General features: G+C 41.2%; 1 long non-coding RNA gene across 1 annotated transcript in view; it reads right to left on the bottom strand.

Annotated features, from left to right (window-relative positions):
• Positions 1-2,588: 2,588 nt before the first annotated feature.
• The window catches only part of LOC145507412 (uncharacterized), a 29,697-nt gene continuing 26,285 nt past the window's right edge, over positions 2,589-6,000 (bottom strand). The window contains exon 3 of the long non-coding RNA XR_014054839.1: positions 2,589-5,749. This is a non-coding gene — a long non-coding RNA (uncharacterized LOC145507412). The remainder of the gene's footprint in view (positions 5,750-6,000) is intronic.

Here is a 6,000-nt window from a genome sequence, read left to right as displayed (position 1 = left end):
TGTGTCTTTTGGCAATATTGATTGGGGGTTATTGAAAGAAAAAGAAAGAATTCTGCCTGGGTGAGTGGGAAACGCCCAGGAAAGGGATTTGTTGTCTGGGACTGTAAGAGGAGAAAAGGCTTCTTAGTCAGGTTTATTTAAATCTAGAATTCCCTTCGGGGATCTAACAGCATGAGTTTTGTTCTCTCTGAGGTATGCAACTGGTGAATGTGAGGTGGGAGATCTTTAAACTCTCAGCCTGCCATTAAATGGCAAAACATTACTCTCCTATTTTTCTGCTCTTGAAAACAGCACTTATAGAATTTTAGCACTAGAAAGTATCTCACAGAAAGCGGCACGTCCAGAAGGAAACTGAGGTCCAGAGAAAAACAGCAACACGTGCGTGGAAATATTCTAACACAGTTGACACTAAACTCCTAATCTGGTTTTCTTTCCATTACCCCTCTCTCCTCTACCCCACCCCACCCCTTTTTTCTTTCTCAGGCTACACTTATAACCTCCCTAGGGTGCTAGATAATACTTGTATATTCTGGCTATTTTCATTTTCACATAATTTTCCCATGAAGATTTTGTTATTTCCTCTTTCAGACATGACCCAAGACCTCAGGCTGGCTTCATTAACTGATCCTTATGGCACCTTAAAGGACAGTCCTCCCTAGGGAGACACATGGACTGGGTTTGCTAGTCCCTAGTTATTGCATTCCCACCAGTCCTGGCTCTTTCTGCAGAGCTGAAATACAAGCCACTTGCAGTCCATGTTGAGGAAAATATTTATGCTGGTAGCCAGCTTGACTTCTTCCAATGTCGTTTACAACCTTTGTGGTTTGAATCTGTTCATAGAAGAATTAATTAATGCTTTTGAATGTTATTAGGAAAAAACCCAACTAGTTTCTCAGGATATTCATCTGGAAAGTTTTCAGCTTCAGGAAGAATGGTCAGATGGTCTCAAAAAAATAACTTGACAAATTAATGCCCTTTATAGAAGTTAGTTGTGAATAGGTGGGAGACTTTAGGAAAGATGGAGTAAATAGAGATGACTTTATAATGGCTTCCCAGGTGGCACAGATGGCACAGTGATATAGAATCTGCCTGCCAATGCAGGAGACACAGGAGACATGGGTTCAATCCCTAGGTCAGGAAAATTCCTTGCAAGAGTGGCAACCCACTCCAGTATTCTTGGCTGGAGAGCCTGGTAGGACATGACTGAGCATGCACACACACGTAATAATGGCAAAGTCCTTTCTCCTTCTGTATCTTTGTCTTTCTACAGTGACATTTGAAATCCTAAAGCCCAAATCCGTATTACATAGAGGCAGAAAAATGCACCTATATTTACATGAGATTTAGGAAAGCTAAAAGTCCTCGTCTGCTAAATCTCTCTCCACTGGCCCTCCCTCTGGTTTGACCCAATATGTTTCTCTTTTAGGTGCTCAAACTTTGAATTATTTAACCCAAGCTCACAGCCTTATCTTCAGAAGGAGAATACTAAAATGTACATTTTATTACATATAAAATCACTAACATCATGCTAGGCATGGAGTCAAAGTGCTGCATGCATATTAAATAATGATGATGGTTTATTCCTTCATTGGCTGAAATGAAGCTGAACTCCCAGTTTATATCCAGCACTGTGGCAAAAAATATAAACAAAAACTGTTTCAGCCTTAAAGTGCTTACAGCCCCTGAGGAGGAGAGCTATAAACGGATGATTGCAATAGAGTGCAGCAAGTAATTATGATGGAGGGAACCACGAGTATGATGGAAGAACATTGATACAGATGGAGACTAGGAAGGGCATGTGATACCTGACTCCTAAAAGCCAGTAGGAGTTATTACTGTGTGAATCATGGGAATTGCAGAAGTTCTTCATCATTCATAGAATTATAGGCTAGAAAGGGAGAGAGAACATGGACATGGCATGCACAAACTTGGAGTGGTCAGCAGAGGTGGGCATGGGCTTACTTGGGGGAGGAGCCCTGAGCACTGGTACTCAGGGTAATAGACTGACCATATCCTCTGCCAGGAAAGGAAGACAAATGCTGGAGAATGGAGGTTAAGTGCAAATTCCAAAACAGAACTCTGAAGTCATCCTCTGGTTCCTTCAAAATATCCTTGTGTTCCATTCCGCTCATAAAGCAATGACATATTACCAGTGTACATTATTTCCATTCCCACTTCTATATGTCATCCACACCTATCTGTGAGCGCCTACATGGAAGGGAGCAAGCGAGGTTTTTTTTTTTAATAATTATCATTTATTGGGTACTTACAGTATCATAATATTTTACCATAACATTATCATAATATTTTAAAATTATAATTTACTAAATATAATCTTCCCAGCAGCAAATCGGTGAGTTTGGAATTACAAACCTGCTTTTGTTATATGAAGATTGAAAAAAAAATAAGAAAAGTTAAGCAATTTGCCTGGGGTAATATAACTGAAACAGGAATTCAGATCCAAAGCCTCTGCTTTTTTTTTTTTTTCATGACGCCATAACACTTCACAACTTTTGGAATCAAGGATATTTGAATTTAAATTAGTTCTTCGAGGTCTTTGGTAAACATTTCTTGTATCTTCTCCATTCTTTTTCTGACATCTTGGATTATCATCACTATCATTATTCTGAATTCTTTTTCTGAAAGGTTGCCTATGTCCACTTCACTTAGCTATTTTTCAGGGGATTTATCTTATTCCTTCATCTGGGACCTAATCCTATTCCTTTTCATTTTGGTTAGCTTTTGTGATTGTGGTTTTCATTCTGGAGGCTGTAAGACTGTAGTTTTTCTTGCTTCTTCAGCGTGCCCTCTTGCAGATGAGGATGAGAGGCTTGTGTAAGCATCCTGATGGGAGGGACTGGCAGTGGGGAAAACTGGATCTTGCTCTGGTGGACAGGGTGGTGCTCAGAAAAGCTTTAATCCAATTGTCTACTGATGGATGGGGCTGTGTTCCTTCCCTGTTTGTTGTTTGGCCTGAGGTGACCCAGCCCTGGAGTCAACAGGCTCTATGGTAGGCCTACTGGTGACCTCAAGAGGGCTCGCCAGGGCACCTCCCAGGACTGCTGCTGTCCCCAGCGCAAGCCACTGAGAACCCACGCTTCCGCAGGAGACCCCCAAACACACAGGCAGATCTAGCTCAGTTTCCTGTAGGGTCACTGCTCCTTTCTCCTGGGTCCTGGCATGCATAAAGTTTTGTCTGTGCCTTCCAAGAGTGGAGTCTCTGTTTCCCCCAGGCCTGTGGAAGTTCTGCAATCAAATCCTCTGGACTTCCAAGTCAGATTCCCTGGAGATTCCCAGTCCCTCTGTTGAATCCCCAAGCTGGGAAGCCTGATGTGGTGCTTAGAACCTTCACAACAGTGTGAGAATTTCTTTGTATTATTGTTCTCCAGTTGCGGGTTGCCAACCTGGCAGGTATAGGATTTGATTTTATCATGATTACACCCCTCCTACCATCTTGTTGAGGTTTCTCCTTTGTGCTTTATACATAAGGTATCTTTTTGGGGATATCAGCATCCTCCTGTAAATGGTTGTTCAAAAGCTAGTTGCGATTTTGGTGCTCTCAGAGGAGAAGATGAGCGCAAGTCCTTCTATTCTGCCATCCTGAAACTAACCCTTTTTCTGTTTTTCAACCTATCTTGAACTCAGTCAGTGAGAGATGGATGATTCCCCATGAAAAAATTAAAGACACACACTTTGTCCTTAGAGTCTAGGGCCTCTGTCTTCTGTCCCTGTAAGTTCTAGATCACCTGCTCATTAGAAAGATCAAATGCAGGAATAACCAGATGGAAGGGATAGAGAGGGCAAGGTATGAGGAGAGGACTCGAGGCTTCTGCACCCTTTCCAGGCTGCCAGTCTCCCCAGTTATATCCCTGTGTTCACTATCCTTTGAATTTAAATTAGGAAAAATATATTTGTTCTTGTCTTCATGTGATTTTTTTACTTTCATTTCCCCCTTTTCTTATGAATAAGGCCTTTGGTTGGTTTATTTATGTGTTCTATATAAATATTTGCTTCTTTCATTTGTGTATTTTGACTTTCTTGAGAAAATGTTCTTATCTTATTCCAAATTATTGTCAGTGCTCCAAAAAGCATGAGTTCCAGTCAATTCAGTTTAACACTTTCACTGGGCAAATGTAATGGATTCCAAACTAGTGAATACTCTTGATACCTCTCTTGCCCTGATCTATAATTTTCACTTCACTTATCACAGCTTAAATGTCATATAGTTGTTCATTTGAATATTAGTCATCTTTTTTCTTTCCAGGCTATACAGATTGTTTTATTTTCTGCTTTAGAAATATTCCTTAACTTAATACATAGTATTTAATAAGTGCCTTAATTCTCTTACATAATACGTGGAACACTTTCACCTATTAACAGACTATTGTTGCCATTTTTAATGTTTATATGCTTCACCAATTTTCGTATTACCAGAAGCAGAAATCTGAGGACAGAGAAGATGAAGCAGCCTGGTTTTGAGACCAGACCAGGAAAATTTCTGTGATCTTGAGTCCTTGAATAGAATGGATCATACATTCTTCTGAGGGTCTTCAGAATATTGTCCATTTTTTGCATAAGACTGTGAACTCCATGAAACCAGGAACATCCCCAGTTTTGTTCAAAGATGTACTCCCGGGAACTAAGCAGTCCAGGAAACTCATAGTTGCTTTACAAATATGTTAAATGATCGAGTGGCCATTAAAATGCTCAAGGAAATATAAGGATGCAAAGACAGCTTTTGGTGTCAGTATGTGTACCCGGTTGGGAACCCAAGACATAAATGCATGAAGTAGCCAACTAGCATAAGGGGTAGTTTACCTATTATAAATTGAGGCCTCAAATTCATATATGAAGTAAATTTAGCTTTTCTGCTTAATAACTCAGCCTAAACTGGATTTCAAGCCTCTATTTTGCTTGTGTAGTAGAAACTTTATGTGTTTTCCTATCCTTTCCCCAGTTTATGTCTAAGAGCTTGAGGAGGCCAAGTCCCAAGGGTGAGGATGCTGTCTGGACCTCATTTTCCATGCACATCATCATGTTGACCTTTGGTCCTCTCTCTGCAGCTCCTCCAGGACTGGAGCTCTTTCTGTTCCTTTTGTCTTGTGTGTAAAGGCACAGCAATTCTTGTCTTGTTTTTCAGTCATCTCTTAATGACTATCTTTGGACCTCTGTGCATCCACATCCTCCCTGAGGTTTTGCTACCTTTCCTAGGCCCTGTCTACAAAACTGGGTCCATTTCCTGCTCTTGAAGGCACCATAGCCCTCAGATCACCATCTGGGACTATGCCAAAGAAGAGAGGTACTGACCCATTCTCTCTCAGGCTCTCTCTGTTCTCAACAACACCCCTGCATTGCTCCTTCCCTTCCCAAGCCTAGAAGAGTATTTTTCTAGGGTACCTCATTCTTCTCAATCCATATGTTTTCCAAACACTTTTGACTCTCCTCTAACCCCTTCCTGCAAGCCCTTTGGAAAATAAAGCCAGGATCAAGAGTCACAAGCTTTGGGCTCTTCCCTGGAATAATGAACAGATAACCAATAGCCACTGGTGAGTGAACTCAGTCTCCAGCCACTTGCTTCTTCCCAGAGGTTGGCAGGGCTGGTGGGGCTAAAACTTCCAACCTTCTAATCATGCCTTGGTCTTTCTGGTGACCAGTCCCATCCTGAAGCTCTTTAGGTGCCCCAAATCACCAGTCATCTCATTAGCTGATAAAAGACACTCACCTGTCCAGAGATCCTGTGAGTCAGAACCTGAAAACAAAGACCAAATAATCTATTTCCCAGTATATCACACCAACTATGATAACCTCTGAGCCACCAGGAAGCCCATGGAAAGAAGGGAAACAGAGAAATATTGGGGGGGGGGGATGGGGTAAGTGTTAATACTTCAAAAACATTACTTTACTATATTATTCTCCTAGTAAACCTTTGCTTTTCTATGAAAAACAGATATTTTTCATCGAGTTTTATCTCTACTTCCTCCCCAAAAGGTTAGGTCCTAG

Source organism: Giraffa tippelskirchi, chromosome 5 (genome assembly GCF_054371585.1).
Source record: "Giraffa tippelskirchi isolate mGirTip1 chromosome 5, T2T-mGirTip1v1.2.pri, whole genome shotgun sequence".
Taxonomy (NCBI): domain Eukaryota; kingdom Metazoa; phylum Chordata; class Mammalia; order Artiodactyla; family Giraffidae; genus Giraffa; species Giraffa tippelskirchi.
This window is presented reverse-complemented; position numbering and strand designations above follow the sequence as displayed.